The sequence below is a fragment of the Zootoca vivipara genome, chromosome 7 (assembly GCF_965207765.1).
Source record: "Zootoca vivipara chromosome 7, rZooViv2.hap1.1, whole genome shotgun sequence".
Classification (NCBI taxonomy): domain Eukaryota; kingdom Metazoa; phylum Chordata; class Lepidosauria; order Squamata; family Lacertidae; genus Zootoca; species Zootoca vivipara.
In genome coordinates, this window is record NC_142590.1 from 32,625,539 (window position 1) to 32,652,700 (window position 27,162).

Below are 27,162 nucleotides of genomic sequence, written 5' to 3' on the forward strand. Positions count from 1 at the left end.
GGGATTCGATCCTCTGACCTTCTGATCAGCAAGCCCTAGACTCTGTGGTTTAACCCACAGCGCCACCTGGGTTTTTAAGAGGATACAAAACTATATCTCAGTGGAATAAACAACCAATGTAAAACCTGTATATAAGCAGATGTAAGAAACAGTCCAAATACTGTTGAAGTATCAGTTGAATGAAATGATAAATGAAGTGATAAATGGTCCAAATGCTATATACCAATTGAATAGCACACAGTCAAAATACTATATAGTAGACTATACTGTATAGCAGTTGAATTGTGTAAACACTAGAATGTATTTTCATTTCCTTACTTCTTCAGACATTAGTGTATTGGACCACAACCAAGCTTGACTCTCTCTAAGATGTTACTGTGTTTACAATACAAAAACAAAAAAGAAAAAGAAAAACCAATGATTAACAAAAAAAAGTAGAAAGCTGTAGCCAAAAAACAACCAGTGTTGTTGATTTTACCAGCAGCACTCCAAGATTCAAGTCAGAAAAAAAAAATTATCCAAGGGAATTATTATCCCTGAAATTACACAGTGAAAAGGTCATATTGCTGTAATGGAAAAAGAAAGAAACTGCTGTAGAAACAACCAAAAAGAGATAGTCCCTCTAAAAAGGGGGCACTAAGATTTCAAAGGCAGGTCACCATAGGCAGTTCATAAAAAGCCACCGACTACAACTGTGTATATACAGAAAATCAAGGTCAGCAGCCATTACTGCTGAAAGAGAAATAATATTATAACAGGCAATTGGTACAAATAAGAATCCAATAAACAACCTCTTGGGAAAAGGCCCAGTGACTGAGAGGGAGACTCGATATCAGGGATGATTTACAGAAAGACAGACAAATCTAATTTGTCATTCAAATTCCAATGTTGCACAGACTTTAATTTATGAATCCAAAACACTTCTCTCTTGAGCCTTAACCAATAAATCATTTAGAGATACACATTTTAAAAGAGTTGACTGTACATGTTCCAGTGCAAAAAAAAAAAATCTTAAAGCATCCAAGGAATGATAGTGTTGTATGATGTGTATGCTAACAGGAGCTTCAACTATCTGGATGCAAATGTTATTTTTATGGTCAACCAGGGCCGTCTTAAGCCTATCCGGCGCCGTGGTACAAAGATCCCTCCGGCGACACACACACACACGTTTCCCAGAGTTGTTGACCTTTTCTTGGTGGAACCCCAAAGTTGTTGACCTTTTTTAAGGAAAGGTTGCCCAGAGTTGTAGGCCCTTTTTTGGGAAGTGACACCACACTTAGAATATGTATGAAAGTTGAAGCAAAAGGATGCCATAACTCCCCCCCACACACACCCTTTCACAATTATTACAACAACCCTGTGAGGTAGACCAGGCCAATTTTACCTAGCAAGCTTTGTTGCCTGGCCAGCATTTGAAGTCAAGTATCTTAGTCTAAATCTACTGCTCTAACCCCCAAGTCCCAGTGAAAAGAAGCAGGACTTGATTCTGGCCAGGGTCCTGCTTAGCCCCACCACCTGTTTTCAGTTTAAGCACTCTGCACTAGAACATGTGAAGTGCCTCTGAGCACATACAAAGCGCCTCACTGAGCAACCTCAACCAACTCTTACACCATTGAGAATAGAGGAAAATACTTCTGGGTCACAATGGATTTTTCTTAAGGCAGGAATCTGGGGCTCTCCAGATGCTGTTGGACTGCAACTCCCATCAGTCCCAGCCAGCACAGGGGTGGTGGGAGTTGTAGTCCAACAACATGTGGAGTGCCATAGGCATTAGTCTTCACTGGGCATAAAATACCCACCACTAGCCATCACAGCCTGACCGCGGGTTAGTCACAAGAGCACATATCATGTCCAGGAAAAGATCAGGGGTCCCAGTCACATGGAACCAACTTCTCCTGCGTAGGTTTTATTTTGGGAGATGACCAAAATGAATTGTGTTAGGGAAACTTGCTTGAAAAAATGTGTACATTACTCAAAACTGCATATAAAAATGTGTTAGAAGAAATCCATACTTAAATGCTGGGGGGGAAATCATGAGGTTTTTTTATTTTTAATGACAAATTGCTGCAAAGTGTGGAGAACTGATTTAAAATTGGGAAACTGAGAGAACTGAAATTGATGGCTCTATCTATAATTGTGGATGAAAGGGAAAGGGACATTTTTGTTACGTATTAATGCTATTATTGTTACATTTGTTCAAATTGTGTAGTATGTCTTTTATTTCTTTTCTGTGTGAGTCACTTTGAGACGTTGAGGGGGCAGTTAAAATCAAAGTAGCAAAACAAAGAAATACATCCTAAATTGGCAAAGAAAACAAGAAAAGGGGCACTTTTCCAGCTGTTCTTTCTTTTTCTTTCTTTCTTTGGCTAGTCAGATGGTTCCTCCAGATATTGGCACCCTTAATTGTCAGTAGGCTACAATTTCATCAGCAGGGCTGCCAGGTTCCTCTCACTGCAGACACTCACAACAGGCCTGCAACCATGTGATAAGGAGAGTCATTTGCCACCTTCTTTTCTCCACCTTCCCTTTTCCCCTCACATGAGATTTTCCCTCATAAACCTTGCTTTGACAAACAAAGAGTTTGCTTTCCCCCCTTCTTCACAATTCCTTTTGCTTTTGCCACATGCTTTATAGATTGTTAGCCTAAAAGCGGGGACTGGCTTACCAGTGACATTTTTAACCTACACTGGGAGCTGGTTTTGGCTGAAGAGCAGGATAAACAAATACATACGGTAAATAGGCACAAGAGTACAACCAAGGAGCACCTTGAGGCACCTTGGTAGTGAAGGAAGGCTGGCTAAACCATACACAGCTGGCTGGCTCCAGCCTGGGCACAAGAAAGTGAGATCTATCCCTTGGGACCTGCTGACCATCATTTAATGGCATGAGGCTTACAATACTTGAAGGGCCTCTTTAGAAAACACTTGTGTATAGCTGACAAGGGACAATGGCTGCAAATGAGTGATCTGAAGCTTGTGGCCATCATGGGACTGCCCACTCAAAGTGAGCTTCAAGGGTCCTTAAATCACAGCTGAACCATTTGCTGCCTCTTCCTGCACCTACATTCTAGCGGGATGGGGCAAAAGTAAAAGCCAGAAGTAAAATTGCAATCACCAGTGGAATTTATGAGCACTTTTACGTGAGGACTTTTCAAGTGGCCTTCTACTCAACCACTTAAGCAAGAGAGCACACAATTACTGGCCCTCCCATTCACTGTTGCCATAGCCACCTCTCCAGAAAAGTACACACAAGGAATGTTCTCATTGTGCAAAGCGGAGGGACAGGGAGGTGGTGATCAGATAGGAGCGAAAAGAAAGAGAAAATTTAAAATATGGAGCTTAAATAGTAATATTAAAGGTACGGCTTCTCTCAGACCATAATTTTTATTTATTTCCTTCCTACTGTCTTGATAAGCATACTAAGGGCTCGCCCATTCTTCCGCTTTGCGGCATATCTAGAAAGCATGGGTCCAAATGGTTTTCCACTTGGCTCACACTATCTAGGCACAAGTCCAAGTGGTTTTGCCCTTGCCCCCCCTCCTTTCCAATGGAAAACCCACTCTTTAGCGATAGAAAACCCAGTTTGGGAAACCCAAATTGCCATTTGCTCCAATTAAGTGCTGAACAGCCATTCTCCCCAGTGCAAAGCAGCAGGATAAGAGGAAGTGTGTCTAAGCCCTTAGTTTTAATCCAATACTCACTTCTTTTAGCCCCAATAATATAAGGTAAGCCTGTTGGAGCAGGCCAATGGCCCATTGAATCCAACGTTCTGTTCTCATATGACTATTAAAGGTTCAGGGGCCCTTTTCTCCTTTTACATTTGATATAGTTTCTATGCTATGTAAAAATCCAAGTCAGTGCTAACATGATTGTTGTTTAATTCATTTTCTGAATTCAAAAGCTTCATCTACAGTTCATCTGGTTTGGTTTTGTGGGATATAATAAATCCCACAATTTGTTTGGGGGACCTTTTGTTCTTAACTGACACACTGGACAAGTGCCTTGAACACAGAAGCCCTTTAAGGCAGGGAAATCATGATTATTCATAGCAATGGGAGCAGATGGAGCCACTGCATGGCAGGAGGGTTAAATATACATCACTTATATTTCATAATTTATCTTCTTCCTTTTCAGAACCGAGAGTCAATTGTCTTAGCAACTGCCCTACGATTTGTAAGTGTTTACCTGTTATACTCTTGACACTTCATACAAGCTCATATTTTATGGCTTGATTCGAATACCAGTGGTGTACAAGCCACTGACAAAATTAGTACTCCAAAATATATACCAGTCAGTGTTGTTTATTAACTTGCTGCATTTGAAATCCTCCATCACTTACACAGGGGAATAGATGTAAAGTGTGAACAGTGGAAATAATCATCTTTCACACCAAACGCTATTACAGTAAATGGAAACAGCCTGTGGGCTTCATTCAGCCAAAGTAAAGCTCTTTAAGTACATGTTACAAAGTGAAAGCCCCATTGAATTCAGTGGGAATTACTCCCATTAAGTGCATATAGTATTTCAGCCTAAATCTCTTCCAGTGACAGCCTTCATTCTTTAGAAAGGTGCTCCCAATGGCTTGCTACCAGTAATTTTGGCCACTCTGTTCTACAAGCCTTTCATCTCTGCAGTATTACTTTTCAAGATGGTGAGACTGTACACTGTTTTTCAAACACGGCTGCGTGTTTATAAAAGTCATTATGATACTTTTAATCCCTTTCCTAATGAACCTTCGCATGGCATTTGCCTTTCTCAACCAAGCCACACACTGAGTCAATGTTTTACACTGGACTGTATCACATAATTACCACATTATCACCAGCTAATGGAACCAAAGAGGTTCCATTAAGCACGCATGCTGTATAAAGGGGAGGGGGGAGAAATACTTACCCTGTCACCAAACTTTTTCTCACAAAGTTCTTATGTTACACAGACAGTTAGCAAGTTTGTTCCATCACTTCATTTCCATTTCAGGAAAATCATCCCGATCAAAAATTCTGCATGTCTGCATGGCAGCTGTACAAGAGCTAGGAAAGCAGCACAGGGCATAAAGAGGGCAAGGAACCATTCAAATATCAATGGCTAGTAGCTGTGATAAGGCTATCAATGATCTGCCTCAATGATCAGAGACAGTAATGCTTCTGAACACCAGTTTCTGGAAACAACAGGAGGGCAGAGTGTTTTTGTGCTTCCACAGTTTCCCACAGGTACAGAATCCAGGACTTTGTTTAATTTATTTAATAAAATGTATACATTGCTTGTTGTTGTTTTTTCAAAAAAACAACTCCAAGCAGTTTACAAAAAGAACAAAATGTTTTTAAAACAACTATTTTTAAAAAATTAAAAAAATTAAGATCAGTGATAAACTACATACAGATTAAAACACTTTGTCAACTATCAACGCATCGGGGTGGGCTTGTTTTTTAAGCAGGCGTCAAAGAAAGTACCGTGAAGGTGCTAGCCTGATGTCAAGATGCAGGGAGTTCCAAAGTTTAGGTGCTACCACACTACAATATCAATTTCTAGTTTGATGGGCCAGTGGCCTGATACAGCAGGCTCCTCTTCCCATCATCTTAGATTTCTTCCATTTTGAATAATTCTTTGTAAAAACAAGGTAGAATGCCACATTCCTTGCATCAGTTCAGTTTCTGCTGCCTTAAATTAGCTCAAGAGATGATTTGACAAGTTTTGTTGCTGCACCAAGGATTCCCTGCCCGAGCTGCTTCAGGTCGTGGCGGATGTTCTCCTGGAGACACCTAGTTTGGTTGTCCTAGGGGATTTTAACATCCATGCCGACATGACCTTACAAGGAGCCGCTCGGGAATTCGTGGAAAGCATGACCTCCATGGGGCTGTCCCTGAATAAATCTGGCCCAACTCATAGCCATGGACATGCCTTGGATCTGGTGTTCAGCTCTATGGATGTTGTGATCTGACACTAAGTAAAAGTGAAACTAAAGAAGTGTCATGGTCAGATCACTTCCTGGTGCAACTGGACTTCTCCATGACCCTTCCCCTCTGCAGGGAGGTGGGACCGATTCAGATGGTCTTCCCCCCACTTAATGGATCCAAATGGTTTTCAGAGAGTGGTAGGGGATGCTTTATCCCATGTTGATGGCCTTTCAGCTGATTCCCTGATGGCCCGCTGGAATGTGGAGTTAACCAGGGCTATTGACTGTTTGGCTCCGAAGCGCCCTCTCCAATTGCATGGAGCCCAGACAGCCCCATGGTTTCCCACAGATCTGAGGGCAATGAAACAATCACTGAAATGGCTAGAGCGCTGGTGGCGGATAACTCATTCTGAAGCTGACTGGACACAGGTTAGAACTCAATGTCGAGCCTACCAAGTGGCGGGAGCAACAGCAAAGAAGACTTTCTTCACCGCCGCTATTGCATCTGCAGAAAACAGCAGCAGGAGACTCTTTCAGGTGGTTCGCAATTTAGCGGAACCACCTGCTCCACCAGGGCCCAGTACGGGCCACATGATCTCCTGCAATTCTGCAAAGTCTCCTGATTTTGCAAAGTTTTGTGCAGATAAAGTCGCTCCGATTCGGGAAGAGGTAGACTCCACTGTGGGAGCAGGGCCAGGCTGGGAGAGTGCTAGAGTTCTGTCTAGTCAAGTTGCATGGGATCAATTCCAATCTGTTACCTCTGAGGCTGCCTGGACAAGTGAAACCAACCACCTGTCTCCTTGATCCTTGTCCATCCTGGCTTATAAAAGCTATCCAGAGTGGTACCTATTTATCTACTTGCACTTTGACGTGCTTTCAAACTGCTAGGTTGGCAGGAGTTTTAATAGACTATTGTATTTTAATATTCTGTTGGAAGCCACCCAGAGTGGCTGGGGAAACCCAGCCAGATGGGCGGGGTATAAATAATAACTTCTTATTCTTATTCAAAGTCATATTGCCCACTGGGTAATGTGGGAATAACCATGGATCAGCGAAGCTGTGGATTTGAACGAGGTGCACCCATAGGACCCATAGGACCTGCAAGTTGAGAACCAAAAACCATCAGTGCCAGGGTTTGATTCTGAGCATATCCAGAGTGAATTTTCTCCCATCACGAATTAATCACAGCCCAAATGGACAATATTAGTTTAGAATAGAGCTTCCTAGTCACAGAGTAACCCTGGCACAAATCTTTTTTATATATTTTAAGTGCTGGTCTGAAAAGAAGATAAGGAAATGCAACCATGTCTGCAACAAGCTACATTACAAGCAAAGTAAGGAATCAGCCTTGATGGGATATTTATTTTTTTACCTCTTACAAATCTCAAAAGTACAGCTTATCTCTGAGATATTAAAGCAGCCACAGCTGCAGACTTCTCCCACTACAACGCCAAAATACCTGACAAATTAATCTCAGTAGAATTTACCGCCTGTAATAGAACTGCCTACTATTTATCTGAATTCTGAGTTGCATAGTCATGGGACATAATCATGCAGCACATGAACCAGCATTTTGCATGTGGAAAAATGCTGGGAATAACCCCTTTGGTTTAATATTTCAAAAGCATATTTTAGTTATTCATACCATGAACAAAAGTTTTAAAATATGTGGTATACAAATATCCAGGCACAGTGTTCGTTTGTTTACTATATATACTGCCCATACAGTATAGGTCTCTGGGCAGTACAACCTATTAAATGTGCAGAAGCAATCCATCATTTAAGCAAGAAATAAAAATGGTAAAACCAATTATAAACAACACAAAATGCAAAAAGAAAAAGAAAAATAAAAAACACAGCCCAGGCATAGGAGCTAAGCAAAATTTAAAATTGGGAGGGGGGGGGAAGCATAACATTTGGTGCAAGAATCTAAGAACATCATATGACTATGCTCATCTGGGAAAGAAAAAAAAGTATTTGTCCAGCACCTAAAATATCATAAATATGGGGACTGGATGAACCTTTCTAGGGAGGGCATGAATGCCAAAATGATCCTCTTCCTTGTAATCACCCACCTCACTTCATTAGGCACTTTGAATTGAGCCCAGAAGCTGATTGGAAGTCAGAGCAGATGATGGTGCTATAACCTGGGCTGCATCTACACAGCTATAAAAAAATGCTTGGGGGGGGAAAACATTTTAAAGCTCACAATGGGAAATTTCATAGAGTTTTGATTTCAGGTCTATAGCGCCAGCTGGTGTCACAGTGTTATAACTTTGTCTTCTTCTTTTTTTTTTTACTAATGTAGCTGAGGCTCTGGATTCATGTTTTGTTATCAACTGCAGGAATCCAACTAGGACACCACACTGTGAATAATGGTAGCAAGGTGATTTCTGCTCAGATAGGCTCCTTGCTGGTAAAACACCTGAAGCTGATAGAAGGCACTGCGAATGCAAGCATGTACTGGAACTTTAGGTCTGCACAGTTAACATGGATTAATAAGCTCCTGTTGCCCTTGTAAAACAAGTCCACTTGTGGTGAGGGGAACAGACTTTTTGCAGTTAGGAAAGTGAAAAGCAAATCAGGATGAATGGAGCATAACTGTTGTGTAAATGCCCTGGAAACAAATCCGAAGGAATGCTCAAGGAGCACCTCAAAACTGTGAGCCTCCTCCTTTACAACTCCATTCATGGCAGCTTTTGAGCAGTAGGACTGCTGACCCATGAGTTGGCATATGTTCTCTGTTTTGGAAAGCATTGCATTCCTCTTGAAGAATCTGGATTGTAGCTCTGGGGTGCACCTGGACCCAGTTTTGCACCCCCAGATTTTCAGCAGCAGCTGAGAGAACTTTTGAGCAGCTTAAATGGGTGTGTCAGCTGTGCCTGTTCCTAAGTAATTTGCCATGCTTACTATAAAGTGGCTTTATTTCGGAGGAGGGGGGTATATACAGTTCTAACTCTAGCACCTACCTTGGAACTACTCCTAAAGGCCCAATCCTAGAGCATGCTCAGTTCCAACATTTCTAAAGAAACGCTTTTGACTTCTGCCCACTTAGGTGGCAACCACATAAACACGCCATTTACCTTTGCCATAGTTGGATTACTGTAAGCACTCAGTGTAGGTCTTTGAAATGGGCTCACAAAATGCAACAGAGAGAGCTCTGACTGTGGCTTGGTGTTTTTGATCCCATAACTCTATTGCTGTTTCAGCTGCACATGTTCCCAGTCCATTCCTGTGCTCGTAGGTCGCATGCAGTTCTGAGTATGCAAAGAGAATGTTCGAACTGAGCAGTTTCGACCATTGTGATATAAAATATGGCCAGGAGAACTCTGTGTTGACAGGGTGGTCTCACTCCTGCAGCACATCGTCACACAGGGCAATCATCTGCAGCAGCAGGAATCAAGGAGTCTGCAGCTCTGCAGAACTAATATGTTTCCCCTTCCCTGCAGGTTTTCTCAGTATTACACAATGATTCAAAAGAAGCAGAAATCCCAAGGACAAAACAGTAAAGCAAAGTAAATCCTCCTCCTCCTCTTCCACTGCAGAATGAGAAGACTAAATGGAAATAACAAGGCTGCCTTTGGCAATAATCCTCTGTCTAGTCAAACAGGGCATAAAAAGAAAACCAAATATGTGTAGAAAATAGTGAAGATGAACACAAATCTTCATTACAAACAAAGTACCATGTGTAAAGTTAGGACATTCATTATTCAGTGGTACAAAGGCCTAATTAGGATCATCTGCACAAGGACAAAACCCTTCCAGTTTTCCATCAATTTCTATAAGTCAAATAATTTTCTAGCAAAGCCTTATTCAACATTTATTAACCTCTAGGATATCACTGGTTATCAGTACGGAGGCTTGAAGAAAAGTCATGGAAAGAATGTAAATGCTTGGATTTTAGGACGAGATCACTAATGTGAAAATATATTGCAGTCTCCGACTTCAAGGAAATTGCTTCATTGTAAGCCCAGGAATCAAAATACTTTATTCGACCGATAGTCAGAAAGAAAAACATTTCTCAATACAAATATAAAAATATAAAACTGAAGGCATCAGAGGGATACATACTGTGTTTTGACTTTTTAAAGACACCATCTTATAACTTTTTTCCTCAAAAACACGGGGTGGCTCACTTTCGGTGGGATGTCTTTTTTTTTATTACCAGTACGGTTTTTACGGCTCAGGGCGCTGCTGGGTTCTCTTGAGTGCTCGGCGCTGCAGCAGCCACCAGTTCCGGGTGGTGGGGCGGCAGGCGTCCTTGGCCGGGCCAGGCGGAGGCCGCTGGCTCAGGCGCTCTGCCCGCCGCTGCAGGGCACTCCAAGCTCCTTGGCCGGGCCAGGCAATGAAGAAGCAGTGAGCCCAGCAGTGGTGGCAAGCACGGAAGCGGCAGGGACGGCGGTGGACGAGAAGGCGGAGCGCAGGGATGCAGCCAGCAAGGCGGGAGTGCGATCAGCTGTTAAGCGGAAGCTTTTGGAGCACTGCTTCACAGCTGATCGCGCTCCTGCAGTGCCGGCCGCATGGAGTGACTCTGTGAGTTGAGGTGCCTGTGGGGGTTGGTTTCCGCGGCGCGGAAGTATGGCTTATTTTCGGGGTATGGCTTATTTTTCTCAAATGCTTAAAAACTCTGCCATGGCTTACTTTATGACTACGTATTAAAAAAGGGGGAAACAGGGTAAATGAAGTATGACCGCGCTACTGAACCTCCTACAGGTAACCCACATCAAGGCATTTGATTATACGTTTCCGGCACTTGAGCGCCAGGAAGAGGAATTTAGCCACCGAGAAGGTTATTTTCCCAGGGGGCTTGTTTAGCAAATATGTTGCGTGCCAGTCTCTTAGTCGGGAACTAAAGTGAGATAAATATGGGGTTATAAGATATTGCCTTAAATCATTATAAAAGAGACAACTCAGTAAAATGTGTTCTGTGGATTCTACCTCACCCAAGGCACAATGGCATGTTCTCTGACTGTATGGGACTCCTCCAAATCTTCCCCTCAAAACCGCCGAATCAAGAACGTTCAGTCTGGCTGCAGTAAGTAATCTGCGGTATTCCACGTAGTGGATACATAGCTGCCAATTTATCCCTTTTTAAAAGGGATTTTCCCTTATGCTGAATAGGCTTCCTCGCGAGAAAAGGGAAAACTTGGCAGCTATGAGTGGATATCCGCCAAGTAACAGGCTGGTGCAGCCTGATACACCTGCTCCCCTAAAAACATCCCAGATTTCACGCGGGCTATGTCCTCCTGTCTGGCGATATCCCCCAATCTCTGAGCGATCACCGCTTTAGCGTTGCTATACGTCATGGACTCAATACAAAGGAATCACCATCTCTTAAGAATTACAGGGGCATTTCAAAACCGCAATGGCCAGAGGATTGGAGAAGATCAGTCTACATCCCAATTCCAAAGAAGGGCAGTGCCAAAGAATGCTGCAACTACCGCACAATTGTGCTCATTTCACACGCTAGCAAGGTTATGCTTAAAATTCTACAAGGCAGGCTTAGGCAGTATGTGGACCGAGAACTCCCAGAAGTGCAAGCTGGATTTCGAAAGGGCAGAGGAACCAGAGACCAAATAGCAAACATGCGCTGGATTATGGAGAAAGCTAGAGAGTTCCAGAAAAACGTCTACTTCTGCTTCATTGACTATGCAAAAGCCTTTGACTGTGTCGACCACAGCAAACTATGGCAAGTTCTTAAAGAAATGGGAGTGCCTGATCACCTCATCTGTCTCCTGAGAAATCTCTATGTGGGACAAGAAGCTACAGTTAGAACTGGATATGGAACAACTGATTGGTTCAAAATTGGGAAAGGAGTACGACGAGGTTGTATATTGTCTCCCTGCTTATTTAACTTATATGCAGAATTCATCATGCGAAAGGCTGGACTAGATGAATCCCAAGCCGGAATTAAGATTGCTGGAAGAAATATCAACAACCTCAGATATGCAGATGACACAACCTTGATGGCAGAAAGCGAGGAGGAATTAAAGAACCTTTTAATGAGGGTGAAAGAGGAGAGCGCAAAATATGGTCTGAAGCTCAACATCAAAAAAACCAAGATCATGGCCACTGGTCCCATCACCTCCTGGCAAATAGAAGGGGAAGAAATGGAGGCAGTGAGAGATTTTACTTTCTTGGGCTCCTTGATCACTGCAGATGGTGACAGCAGTCACGAAATTAAAAGACGCCTGCTTCTTGGGAGAAAAGCAATGACAAACCTAGACAGCATCTTAAAAAGCAGAGACATCACCTTGCCGACAAAGGTCCGTATAGTTAAAGCTATGGTTTTCCCAGTAGTGATGTATGGAAGTGAGAGTTGGACCATAAAGAAGGCTGATCGCCGAAGAATTGATGCTTTTGAATTATGGTGCTGGAGGAGACTCTTGAGAGTCCCATGGACTGCAAGAAGATCAAACCTATCCATTCTTAAGGAAATCAGCCCTGAGTGCTCCCTGGAAGGACGGATCGTGAAGCTGAGGCTCCAATACTTTGGCCACCTCATGAGAAGAGAAGAATCCTTGGAAAAGACCCTGATGTTGGGAAAGATTGAGGGCACTAGGAGAAGGGGACGACAGAGGACAAGATGGTTGGACAGTGTTCTCGAAGCTACGAACATGAGTTTGACCAAACTGCGGGAGGCAGTGCAAGACAGGAGTGCCTGGCGTGCTATGGTCCATGGGGTCACGAAGAGTCGGACACGACTAAACGACTAAACAAAAACAAAAATGTAAATTTATTTACATAGATTTATGGTAGTATTTCAATTTTTATTTTATTGGGGGAGGAGAGGAGATCTGGGTGACAGCAGAGCAGGTTGAATGATGAGACAGAAAGTTGCTTGCGCAAAATGGATGCTGTAAATCCCAACTTGTAAATCTTCCTAAGGCCACGGTAGAAAAATTAAAAGAAGCCAAGGAGGAACTAACAAAGGGAAGACTGATTGAGGTATAATGGTAAATTCTAATGGCACTGAAGTGGCAAAATTTGTGAGCAGCCATGTGTCACGTGATTCAAGTAGTAAGATTAGAATGCAGTTTTAAAATGAACAAAAGGAGATTCCTTCGTCTTCAGGAATGTGCACCATACTTCTCATTTTACAGACCTACCCAAAATCCAACACAGAACACTACAATGTTAACTCTACTCTTTATTTATGGAAAAGTTGCCTGAAACAATACATTGTTTGCAATTTGCAATAAATTGAAGAGCTATTCTGATTATTGTCTTGCCCCCAGAGTTCTTTGATAATGATGCACACATCTAGTAGGGGCAATGCATTGCCAAGTCACAGTGGTCCAGGCCAGCACCCCAACCACTTATTGCAATACCTAAACCAACCATGGTCTGAGCCCAGAAGAATGGACCTTTATGCAAATAAATAATAATAATAATAATAATAATAATAATAATAATAATAATAATACCCCACCCATCTGGCTGGGTTTCCCCAGCCACTCTGGGCGGCTTCCAACAGAAAAATAAAATAATCGATTAAACATTAGAAGCCTTCCTAAACAGGGCTGCCTTCAGCAACAACTTTGCATGTGGAATGTTAAACAGGAAATGCTGTAATCTGGATATGAATTTTTAATACATTGTGGGATATAAAATATAAAATGAGACAACCATTGAAGCAGTCATTTGTGTTCATATTCACTTGAGGTTATACTGTGACCTTGAAGTGCAAATAGCCAAAAATGTTCCTTAAAGGGGCTCAGAAAAGTAAGTGAAACAAGTTTGATAAAAGCAATATTTATTGCCTTAATTCAGTTGGCACATTTTTTAGTGCCATAGACAAAGTCATAAAATGTGAAATAAATTAAAAGTTGGCCCAAGGCATATATTTTTTTGAAAGAAAGTGATTAAGTCAAAAAGACACGTAAATGAGAAAAATAAAATATTTGTCAAAGGGATAGACTCGGAGGAGAATAGACCTTATACCATATTTTCCCTAATTCATTTTTAGGATTTTTTTTTTTTTGCTAAACTATATATTGGCTTCCTCAAGGAGATAGTAACCATAATTTTATACAGTGTGGAAGAAAATATAAGCCTGGTTTGCATGCCACTTTAAACCACAGTTAAAACCATAGCTTACGAATTCAAGGTGAACCTGCAGTGTTCAAGGAGAAGATTGCAACCATTGTGCTCCTTCTGTCTCTCATGTTGCTGCTGCTAAGCTGTGGTTTGTCTTACGGTAGCTTAATGTCCAAACGCAGGCTCACTGTTAGCTATGCTGACATACTAAAGAAGGCAAGGTATTTTAGATCTCTGGCTTTTTAGTTTTCAAAACAGTATATTTCCTAGCTACCTTTGTAATCAGCTGCTGTATCTAATTTTATATGTTTGCCTTAATTATTTTGATTTATTTTTTTAAAAAAATCAGTGCGAGGTTAGCTTCTGTGATTTCTTGGAATTGACTGTGTCTATTCATTAAGCATTAATTGCATTGCATTAATTGCTAAACTTTAAAGTGTTGTTTTCTTGCTAAACTTTAAAGTGTTGTAGTCCCTTCCCTGGTTCCATTGTTTATCATCATACCGCATGTCCATTTTAAATTATAAAACCATTAAAATTACTTATTGTCCAGTCATAATGTCTTTACAAGTCTTTTTAAAATCCTGCTAATGTATTAACCTGCGTACATTGCTTCTGTATATATGCAATAAAGTCCTTCCAATCTTCTTTAAATCCATTGTCATCTCTTCCTCTTAATTTCAATTAAAATAAAGTGTTGTTTTCAAGCAGTTTTGTTATTTCAGTTAATCCATATTATTTTACAGAGATGTAAATTGCCAAGTATGTTTTTGTTTTCTGTTTGTTCATTGTAATGGTTGCTTGCAAAGGTGGGGCTTAGTTATCTTTTAATTCTGATCCACGTATTGAACATGTTTGTTAAGTTTAGGTTTGCTCTAATTTCCCCCTTGGTTTTACTGCAATACCGAAGGATGCTTTATTTCAGTTCAGTTACTGTATATTGTTGGCTGCTTGCTCTGCAGTGAGAAATTTGCCTGTCTGAAACCATGGGGTTGTATCGAAAGCAGCACCAGTGGAGTTCAGCTGGCACTGAACATTCAAACATACAATATTCAAACACTGAAACTCTCCTGCGCAACAATGGTTTATCATGCTAACATCCAACTAAACTGTGGGTGGACCAGCCCTATGCCCTTATCTGTTGTTTCAGGGTCATTATGTGTCAACATCATTTTATATCTCATGACCTTGGACCAGTCATTTTCTCTCAGCCTTAACCACCTCTCAGAGATGGGTGGTCTGTTCCAGCTACTAAAATGTATTTTCAAAAATTCAAGAAAGAAAACCATAATCAAGCAAACATTAAAAGATCTGACAAAATGGGTGCAAACATATCTTCAAAGATAAATGCTTGACAATACTTAGAACAAATTGGTATGGCTTGATAAATACATCTTAGAATTTTTCCTAATTCATCATATGTCAGTCTCTATAGCAGGCATGGCCAAACTTGGCCCTCCAGCTGTTTTGGGACTACAACTCCCATCATCCCTAGCTAACAGAACCAGTGGTCAGGGATGATGGGATTTGGAGTCCCAAAACAGCTGGACGGCCAAGTTTGGCCATGCCTGCTCTATAGCCACAGCAGGCGCTGTAACTCTCCAACAATTTGACTTCACCCTTGAAGGTGCACTGAATGGCGCCTTGTACACCCCCTTCCAGCAATTCCTGCAGCCAAATATTGCTTTCCTTTCCTTTGGACCACATCAGCGAGGCCAAGAGAGAGAGTCTTGTCTGGGCAGCCCAGGACCTCCATACACACTGCCCCGGCTTGTGCTCCAGAGAGGTCACTTCAGTGCTGCTAATGCAGCAAAAACAATGCAAGAGGCAGCAGCTACAAGTTATAAGCTTAACCTGATTTGTGTAGGTACAAGAGATCATCGGTGAGAGTGATTGTAGTGCTTCACTGGTCTCCCGAGACAGACAGATGCCAACTAACTACCAAATAGATCTAGGATCTATGACAGAACCAGACAAGAAAATTACCATGTTTGCTTTATTCAAATGAGAGTGTCGAAGGGATGGTGAAAATTTATTAAAACCTTGAATTTAAAAATATACTGGAAGGTAGTGGTTTCAGAGTGCTGCTCTTCGAATACTTAGGATTCAATAACATGAAGTATAGGGAAAGGTTAGCCATTGTGACAATAAAATGTAATCTCTTTGTTGTGGTTAAAACAGGAAGACTTTGTTTCTGGGGTCTGATAAAACATGATTGTATTCAGCTATGTGGTTTTTACGGAAAGCTATAAAATTGTTTTATTTCTATCATAATGGAAGACTGCAATTTCAAAGTTAATGTAGCAGTCTGTCTTTAATGGCGTTTCTTTGTCATTTTGGAAAACACTGGGAGTGAAAATAATAGTAGAGAAAGGAAGAGGATTCTAGAGCTGTGTGCAAATGGACTCTTAAAATTCCCAGTCCTATTTCTTACCCATCTTCTTATTCATAATTTCATATGTATATCACTTTTTCCACAATTAAGGAGTCATACTCAAAGCTGTGTACAACAAAGAATATCAACCATCACAATAACACTTTCACAACAACATAATAGCAAATGTAGCAGCATAAGAACAATTCACTTCTATAAACACAACAAGATTAGCACCTCCTGGTAATACACCTCCTGGTAATAGCAAAAACAACAAAGGAGCTTGAGACTTTCATCTCATGATATTCCTCCCAGTCCCTCTCCTGCAGCAACTCGCAAGTCTTCCAAAGGCAGCAGCTAGGGTAGCTGGAAACACCTCTCAAATGATGTCTTCTCCCTGCTCCCACCTTCTTCTTCCATTACAGGGTGCTACTAAGGACAACCTCCAGGCGAACAAAATATAACAGAGGAAATTTGGGGCTGCTGGAAATGTGTTGGCAGCCAGTCCACCATTTTGCACCATCCACAGTGCCTCGGGCCTAGCATCATTCTGGGGAACAAGGGGGAACAGAGGAAATGCTGGAGAAAGTTTGGTGGAGAAGGTTCAGAAAGAAACAGCTCAGAAATTTTGTCAGAAAAGGGTCTTCTCTGAAATTTATGCTCAGCTCTAGTACTGTACAACCTTCCTCTCATATAGGTAAAGACATCTTAGTAATTTATTGCTTTTTGTGTGGTCATCATGACCTGTTTTTCACACGTGGATTTTATATCTACTTGAGACTGGGTTATATTAATCCTTGATAAAAGACGGCCAGTGAACTATTTAGACATTTAAAAAACAACAACTGTAAGATCTGTGGATAGATTTCACACATGCAAATCATCGCTTGACATTGCAGTGATAAGCATCCATGTGTGAAGTGGCTCATAAAAGAGTATAAAACAATTTGACAATCTTCATCATTTAACAGGCTACAAAGCTCTTTATCTCCTCAGGTTGTTAAATTTTATCAGAGTCAAATTTACCATGAGAAGTATTTGCCTTACCATTGGCAAGGGAGGCTGTTGGTGCTGCTGCCACTGGGTTCTTCTGCCCAGTTGGTGGTGCCTCATGGCAAGGACTTCTTGGTAACAGTTTCCTGCTTATAGAATCCCCTCGCCCTGCCATGAGGTGATCTGTCTCCCTCGTTATTAACATTTAGGCACAATTTTAAAACAAATCTATTCACCCAGGCCTTCGATGGCTGAAATATATATCGCTAATGGCGACCTTGAAATTATTTAGCTGGGAGTATATTTGATTGTTGTTTTTAATTTTTCCTTTTCCTGCTGCTTTTTCTTTTCTTTTCTTTTTTGCAAACCCAGCATCCTTGGGAGGAATGCGGAATAGAAATTTAATTAATGGATTCATTATGTATACAATAGATCTATGCCACCTTAAATAAAGAATTTCTCCTGAATAAGTGGATCAAGAGAAAATCTTCTTAAAGGAAGCGTAATAGTACTGTAAACTGAAAGTTATATGGAATCCTTAGAATGTGGAGAGAAACCACAATCTCTGTAAAACTGCAATTTTGCATGGTCAGAACTCCTGTTTGACTGTCTCATGATCCTTGGGTCCACATGATTTGACCTGGGAGATTAAATTGATCAACCGCTGGTTTCTTAATGTTATTGATACTTATATCTGATCCATTACAACAGCTGAGTCTTTCCCTTAAAGATAGGCCTTGTTTGCCCACTGTAAATTGTTGGCTGGCATTAGCACGTGAAATCTTCTGTAGTTTATGCTTTGATCATCATGCGAATGCATGGAAGTATTTTAACACGATCTGAAACATCAGTAGGACTTAAAACCCAGAGGATATGTGATATTTGGTCAGACAGCACTGGTGAGCACATGAATTCCAGGTGGATTAGATTCTTCATCTTCTACTGACATTTCAGCCATACAGACAATTTCCAGATACTTCCTCAACGGACATTCGGCTTCAACCAGAACATTCTAAACTGAAATGTTTAATCCTCAAGCCATGAGAACCTGGAAGTAAATCCAGGTGGCTGAGGGAAGGGAGTCCAGGTGTTCAGGTACATCATGAGAAGCTTATATGAGATCAAAGGAAATCTATTTTAATGCTAAACTAAAGGTCTTCCAGTAAAGAGCATTGGCACAGGCAAAAAGTAGATCTTGATGACGTCTTCTTCCTCTCCCTTGACTATATGCTAAATATGAGCTGAAAGTTTGAAATGGCAACCATAATTGGAAGAGAAAGAGAATCTCTGGTTCCTAAATGCAGATATCTGTCATGGGGCTGCCATATATTGAATTCCTCTGTGAGCTTCCACCAAACTTTAGGGTAGTATTGCACCAATTGGCAAAACAGAATGCAGCTTGGTTATATTGGTTTAAGCTTATTAAAATCCAGTATATTATATTTTAAGAGCTTTATTGAGGGATGTCCTTAATATGTAACTCTTGTATTCTCATTCAAATAGCAATTGCTTTGTATATTTGCATAAATGTTAGGTAAGTGCTTTATTACATGCAGGAGCAGTTAGTGCCTCACAATATTAAGTTTCACAAAATGAAGCTGCCTACCTTAAACCAGAGATTTATTCTGCTTCTTTTTGCAAGAATAGAATTCTTTGCTGTTCAGCAGCATCAAGATTTTGTGGTTCTAAGAGCTCACTTTTATGCTGAAGGAACAGTAGTTAATTGAGCATGACTCATGTCTGAATTAGATGTTACATACCAACATGTGTAATGGTAAGCAGAGCCCTGACTAGGTACTTACATGTTTCAGAGGCCCTGGACCATTGACTAAATTTGCACATGCTAATTTATAAGCATATTTGCAGCTTTAGAAATAATCCATAGAATTTACATTTCACAATAGGTTAACCAAATAATCTCCTATACACATCACCCCAAAGACATACATTCTTGGTTAATTTACACCTTTCCGATCACCCAAATCAGTTTAATTTCCCCCAATTAATCGTTTGATAGAACAGTTTGGGTTGGCTACTTTGTCAGCTTTGCACCTCGAACTTAAAAGTTTGCATGTTAGGTCACTGCCAGGTGGCCTGTATATTGAGCACGCTTCCTGATTTGTTTGCAAAGTTTCAAGGGAGGTTAAGTATGTTGCCTATTTACCTTGTTTCTCTGAAAATAAGACACCGTCTTATATGTATTTTTCCTCAAAAAACCACACTATGGCTTATTTTCAGGGGGTGTCTTATTTTTTTCCTCCTCCTCCTCCTGCGGCCGGCATTGCTGCTGCGCCTATCACTATGTCTTATTTTGGGGGTATGGCTTATATTCCTTGAATGCTTAAAAATCCTGCTATGGCTTATTTTATGACTACGTCTTAAAATAGGGGAAACAGGGTATTGAGCATTTGTTCTGATTTGTTTGCTGAGGGGTTACATGATGTTGCAATAAACAAGTGTAACCCCATAGTGTCCAGTGCATTTCCACATCACTTCCTTTATTGCAAAAGGTCCAGGTTTTTTTTGGGGGGGGGAGTAGTTTGCTGACCAAGAGCACCAAATTGCACAAGCTGAATTTGCCAGTATGAGACCTCTCCATTTGGTTGCAGCAACCCACTCCCCTCCCCTGCACCCACATGCCAAAAAAGAGAGAACAAAATGCATCCCTTCGCACCTCATGCACCTCCTTCCTCTTCTAGCAACCAGATGTAAACACAATTTTTTAAGCCTTTAAAAAAACGATAGGCAAAACTGCTAAATGATGAAACAACATAAGTTTTAACCCAATATTTCACAGGGGAGCCAGACACACACACAAAAAGAGGGGGGGAACTTGGTCAAAGGAGCCATGGACTGAAAAGGGTTAAGAACTTCTGTTCTAGTTGGCTTCTGGGTTTTTTCTCCCCAGTGGTTGGTTGTTGTTAATGATATACAAAAATATATATAATGAGGCCTGGAGGTACAGCACAAATATACATACACAGCAGCCACATCGAGTAAAAGGATCCTTCGTCTCCTAAAGGCACATATGTAGTCAACCGTAGCATATCCTACTGAGATAGTTACGATAGACTTTTCAGCCGCTGAGAAATGGTTTTTGCCAAGAGTTCCTTCAACTAATCCATTTCTGTTATTGCTCTTTCAAAATCCAGTTAAAGCTGAACTCGGGACCAGTGCAAATTCCTTTAGCATTCAGTATTTTTATAATACAATCTGGTTGCTGTGGGAACTAAATAGATTATATGAGCTAAAAGCAAACTGTAAGTCATCTGAATTATGCTTTCTTCCCTGATCCATGTGATGCTTCCTGAATCTTAAAACAGGTTTAGTTTTCACTGTGTTCTTAAGCACATGTGCCCTTTAACAATGGTATAGCAGGCAGTAATTCAATGGATGTAACTTTCCTAACAGACAGTGATGGAGTCTCGGCTGAATTTCTGCTTGTCAACCTTTTGCATTAGAAGTCTCCATTACTCAATGCACCATATATTTAATTTCTGTCCTGTGTAATGGTACAGTTGTGTACCCATTGCTTCTCCCTACTCTCCCTACCTGTCTTTCCGCTGATGTTATTTTCTATTTCCACACAGAGGGAAAGAAGAATGCAATTTGTTTGTTGTAATTGGCTGATTTAACAGTGAACATGAAATTATTATTATTTTTACTCACAAAACAGTAAAAGCAACAGAAAAATCAGCAACAAATGCAGATGGAGATGAATAATAAAATTAATCACCCATGAAAAGCTTGGGAGAATAAAGCTGCCTTCCTGGGGTGCCAAGAAGCAAGTAAAGTATTATTGAAGGTAATATTCTACCTGTGGGAGGCAGTGGAAGACAGAAGTGCCTGGCGTGCTCTGGTCCATAGGGCCACAAAGAGCCGGACACGACTAAATGACTAAACAACAACAACAACAAATATTCTACCACCAGCAAATATGTCCTGTCTTCAATTGCCACTTGCCTCAGAAGGTGTAACTACCCAGAATGGGGGTTTGCTATGGTTCTTTAAGAAAACAGGTACATGTGGGAAGCTCTAGTTACAGGTAGGTAGCCATGTTGGTCTGATGTAGTTGAAATAAAAAAAAAATCCTTCCAGCAGCACCTTAGAGACCAACTAAGTTTGTCATTGGTATGAGTTTTCCTGTGCATGCACACTTCTTCAGAATAATAATAATAATAATAATAATAATAATAATAATAATAATAATAATATATTATTTATACCCCGCCCATATGGCTGGGTTTCCCCAGCCACTCTGGGCGGCTTCCAACAGAAGAATAAAATAATCGATTAAAGATTAAAAGCCTCCCTAAACAGGGCTGCCTTCAGATGTCTTCTAAAAATCTGGTAGCTGTTTTTCTCTCTGACCTCTGGTGGGAGGGCATTCCACAGGGTGGGTGCCACAACCGAGAAGGCCCTCTGCCTGGTTCCCTGCAACCTGGCTACTCGCAACGAGGGAACCGCCAGAAGGCCCTCGGCACTGGACCTCAGTGTCCGGGCAGAACGATGGGGGTGGAGACGCTCCTTCAGGTATACTGGACTGAGGCCATTTAGGGCTTTAACGGTCAGCACCAACACTTTGAACTGTGCTCGGAAGCGTACTGGGAGCCAATGTAGATCTTTCAAGACTAGTTTTATGTGGTCTCGCTGGCCGCTCCCAGTCACCAGAAGCTGCAATCCTTCATATTAGAGCCTTGGGGGTCACATGCTCATGGTTTAAATCCATTCATGGTCATGTAGCACATGTGCATGTTCAATTGACTAGATGCAAAATGAGGTGAACTCCATACCTGTGTAGAAAAGGGAATTTTGGAAAGTTTGGTTTCTGCTTCTATTTAAGGTAAAGGAGCGCTGTTCTCTGTTTATTTATTATGTATTTGTTCAATCTACATCCTGCCCTTCCTCCTAAAGGAGCCTAGTGCTTAAAGCCCTAAACAACTCAGACCCCATCTCTGAAAAACTGCCTTGGTAGTATCTGGTCACCTTATATGCTCAGGCAGAGTTAATGCACTCATGACCTAACTTGTCAACTTTTTCTTCTTCTAATAAACCCCTGTGCTTTTAAAAACAGCATGGTGAAAAGCAAGTGAGAGTTCCTGGACCTTTACAAGTTGTGGGGAAGAAGGCATTTCAATACATGTGGCTTGTCATGTAGTCCCCACCTACTGAATTCTCCTCTTCTCCACAACTCATAAAGGTTCAGGAGCCCTGACCTCTTGCTCACGTGGCTCCTGTATTATTGGAATGGCTACCAGGATCAAGCCATGGAAAATTCCCGTGGATGCGAAACAGAGAACCTGATGGCCTGCTATTCTTTAGGACTTTGGCTCTGCAGGTTTGCTTGTGAGTGTTTCTGACGCGTTCTACTCCTTCTTTGCTGTTACCACCCCCTGAGCACTCCAGCTTAAATACACAAGGACAATAAGTGTGCAGGAGATCATTGTTTACATGTTTATTACCTTCAATAAGTATTACCTTTGATAGGTGTGCCTGCTCTACCACCAACTTTCCCATGTTGGGTGAGAAAGTCTGAAAAGGACTTCTAAGCCCTCCCAACTGAGTATGCTTAGAAGCCTCCTTGGCAATTAATTAATTAAAAACATGGCTGATTTCAGTTATGTTCATGTGTAAATTGTATATGGAGTATTTAGGAAGGCAGATGTGTAACGCAACTTCTTTGGATTCCAATTAAACAGTGACAGAGCCTGTTTTAAGATGTGGCAGATTCAACCAGTGGACTTAAGCGCAAAGTTATGAATTGTTAACAAGGTTAAGTACAGAAAGTTCTCACCCAACAGGCAACCAAGTTTACAACAGCCACAAAGGTCTTCATAAAAAAAAACATGATTAAAAAGCATTAATGAATACTGATGGCGTTAAAAAGAAAATTCACAACAGTCCAGTGAACCTGCTTTATCAGAACATGAATATAAATATGTCTTTCTTTTAGGAGTGCCGTGATGATAACACATCACACTGCAAAGGATGGGAACACTTTGAAAGAGGGTGAACATCATGCCCAATTGATACATCGCTAGTTTGTGACTATCATGAATCCCTGGTGTTCGGAATGGCTTTGTCACCCCTGTCTAAGTGACATAACAACGTAGTTAATTTTCCTGTTCACTAAAGGTAATATAGCCCACAGGGAGAATCAGTATTGAGTGGCATTGTCACTATATTTTATGCCATAGAAATTCAAACTTCACTAGTAATGAGCAACACTGACAGCTTTATTTAGCACACCCTTGCCAAGGTTCCTATTTCTCTCTTAAGAGCTGATTTCATTCTGCTTCCAGCCATGAAACTTCTACCTGTATATTTCCCTCATTTATTAGCTTAGAAAAGTCTTTCCTCTGCTGTTATTCTAACCCAATTAATACCAGCATGGTGCTCTGGGTCAGCATAATACAATTAGTGTCTAAATTTTATAGTTTATCTGAAGTTGTGCCAAGATGGAGCTTTTCATCACCAAGCTTGAGAAAGAAAACAGTGCTCTTTTCTATTTTAAGAACCCACATTCCATTTCAACAAATGACATGGCAAATTGAATATCAGTATCTTTGTTACCACTGCCCATACTTAGTATGCCTAAGAGACATTCCAGGGGGCCTGGAAGTGATCAGTTACTCCTGGAAAGTTTGGCAGGCTTCCTTGGAAGAACAGACAGCAACACAATATTTAATGCACTGCTTTATAAATAACCTTAGCCAGGGTCCACAGCTAAAGTCATTCACGACTACTAGCAACATTGCTTTTCCTATGCCCTGAAATACAGGCGGTATACTTCTGGCTCCAGTGCTGTCCCACGACTGGTGACTGTCAGCCACAAACCATATCTACCGGTATCCTGCAGTTTCTTGAAAGATGCATTTCCCCTCAAACGTGCTTCCATCCAATTTGAAAAATGTAAGCTGCAGTTAAGCTGAGGTACCGGTATGTACATGGCAAAAAAAGCATTTGACTGTGTCAACCACAGCAAACTATGGCAAGTTCTTAAAGAAATGGGAGTGCCTGATCACCTCATCTGTCTCCTGAGAAATCTCTATGTGGGACAAGAAGCTACAGTTAGAACTGGAGATGGAACAACTGATTGCTTCAAAATTGGGAAAGGAATATGAAAAGGCTGTATATTTTCTCCCTGCTTATTTAACTTATATGCAGAATTCATCATGCGAAAGGCTGGACTGGATGAATCCCAAGCCGGAATTAAGATTGCCGGAAGAAATATCAACAACCTCAGATAGCTAGTAGTGGTTGATAGCTTTACCATCCATTAATTTGCCTCAGCCTGTTTTAAAGCCATCACTCAGTGCTGCTGCCTGAGCCAGTGCAATACCAGCCTGATCTTCTGCTTCCCTGCTTCAGCCTAAGGAGGCAATATTCAGAGAGCAAGAAAGGAGCACAGTTTACAGTGGGCAACTGCCCAATTTGCCTTTCACCCAGCCTGCCTCCAGACCAGTATACTTCTCTCATGGGGTCCTCCTCCTACCAACTATAGTGATACCAATTATCTGGTTTCGATCATAGAGACAAAGGGTAGAGCAAACTGTTGTTGTTCTACTCCTTCCCCAACATAGTGGCAGAGGTGCTAGACTGCCAGAGCCTTCAAAAACTTGAACCACCACCTTGGGTGAGGGGGAGATGGGAGTTAGCTACATTTTCCATCCTGAAATGGTGGTTTAGTGCACTCAGCATAATGAGGTGCAAGTGGCAATATCCCAGGCCAGGCCACAATGGAGACATATCTCATGCCTTTTCTTAAATATTTAGAAGTAATGCTTACTGTTCCATTAATTACCATATATCGCCACTGAAAGCTGTGCTGCCTTCATACAAACAATTCCATGGGAGTTTAATGAAGAGTTTGCTCACTGGACTCTGTTCTGAAGAGGCTGTTGGAGCGGGCCAAGAACCCATCCAGTTCAGCATCCTCTTCTCACAGTAGCCAACCAGATGCCTATGGGAAACTCACAAGAAGGACCCATGTGCAGCAGCACTCTTCCCTCCTGCAGTTTCCAGCAACTAGTATTCAAAGGCATTACTGCCTCCTGCCATGGAGGCAGAGTATAGCCACCATGGCTAGTATCCATTGATAGCGCTTACCTCCATGAACCTGTCTAACTCTCTTTGGAAGCCATCCAATATGGTGTTCATCACTCCCTCCCCGGGGAAGGTTGTTCCATAGTTTAACCATGCACTGTGTGAAAGTTCATGTATTTGTGGATTGTGATGTGCAAACTTTTTCTGATGTCTATATTTGTCTTGAAGGTTGAGATGTCAGTATGAAAGTTGGTGCAGATCCATGTGTCACATTGAGTCACCAGTTCAGCCAAGCCCTGGGGCTTTCCTGAACTGACCTGCTTAATGAGCATTCACTTTGATTTGTCTGTGAAGAGATTAGACAACATCAGCTCTTTAGTATTTATCTGGATTTGTTTGAGAGGAGCTTCAATGACATTCTCGCACACTTAATAGCGCGTTTCCCCCATCACTTTCCTTATTGCAAGGAGCCCAGTCTTTGGTGGGGGATGAGTTTGTTTCAGAAGGGCTCCAAATCAGCTTTGATTGTGCAGCCTGAATTTGCCAGAAAGTGAGTGAAAATAGTGACTGTCTGGAAGCACCCCTAGTTTCAAAGAAGGGATAAAAATGAAATACATATAATGATCCCTTCCTTGTAATCCTTGAAGGTTGAAGCACAAACATTATAGTTGCTGTGCATATGCAAGACACCATTTTGCATTTCATATTCAAACTCATGCATGAAAACCAGTCAGAAATGGTTCTGCTTCCAAAGACAATGATAGAAACGCTTCCCATTCAAGAAGGCAGATTGAAAGAAACCTAATTAAACAATGAGACACTCGAATAAATTCTGTGTGCAAGATGGCAGGGGGGAAATAAAATAACAGTATAAATGGATCACAGATTCTCTTGTGGAAAGTGGGGGTATCTGGGCTACCACAGATGATCTATTTATTGAGCTTTCTTCCTGATTTGCTTGCACAAAGCTTATGCAGAGCTTAGATAATATCCAGTTTTTATTGAGCATTCATTCTGATTTGTTTGCTGTGACAACAGTGAACATTCATCTTTCATTCATTCTGTTTATACATCTTCACGTTAATCATTCACTCATGCCACACTTTTTGAAGCATTTCCCATCACTTTCCTGTTTCTTTTAAAAATGGATTCCTTGCACTGGAACAACAGATAACCTGAATCTTCTTGAATTGTGAAAACCTAAATTTCTCAGTATATGTCTGAAACTCTCTAGCAAACTACTGACAATCAGAAGGTGCCCTTCAACTGTGTTTTTGTTGTTTAGTCGTTTAGTCATGACCCTTCGTGACCCCATGGACAAGAGCACGCCAGGCACTCCTGTCTTCCACTGCCTCCCGCAGTTTGGTCAAACTCATGTTCGTAGCTTCGAGAACACTGTCCAAGCATCTCGCCCTCTGCCGTCCCCTTCTCCTAGTGCTCTCAATCTTTCCCAACATCAGGGTCTTTTCCAGGGAGTCTTCTCTTCTCATGAGGTGGCCAAAGTATTGGAGCCTCAGCTTCACGATCTGTCCTTCCAGTGAGCACTCAGGGCTGATTTCCTTCAGGATGGATAGGTTTGATCTTCTTGCAGTCCATGGGACTCTCAAGAATCTCCTCCAGCACCATAATTCAAAAGCATCAATTCTTCAGCGATCAGCCTTCTTTATGGTCCAGCTCTCACTTCCATACATCACTACTGGGAAAACCATAGCTTTAACTATACAGACCTTTGTCGGCAAGGTGATGTCTCTGCTTTCTAAGGTGCTGTTTTTATAACTGTGTTATAAAGTGAGAATTCTTGAACCAATTTATAACAT

General features: G+C 41.4%; 1 long non-coding RNA gene across 1 annotated transcript; it reads left to right on the forward strand.

The window, feature by feature from the left end:
* The first annotated feature begins 3,258 nt into the window (after positions 1–3,258).
* On the forward strand, positions 3,259–19,767 carry LOC148685029 (uncharacterized). The gene is made up of 5 exons (XR_015951008.1): positions 3,259–3,357; positions 4,134–4,172; positions 4,977–5,209; positions 7,163–7,226; positions 16,732–19,767. It is a non-coding gene; the product is annotated as an uncharacterized LOC148685029 (long non-coding RNA).
* The last annotated feature ends 7,395 nt before the right edge of the window (positions 19,768–27,162 follow it).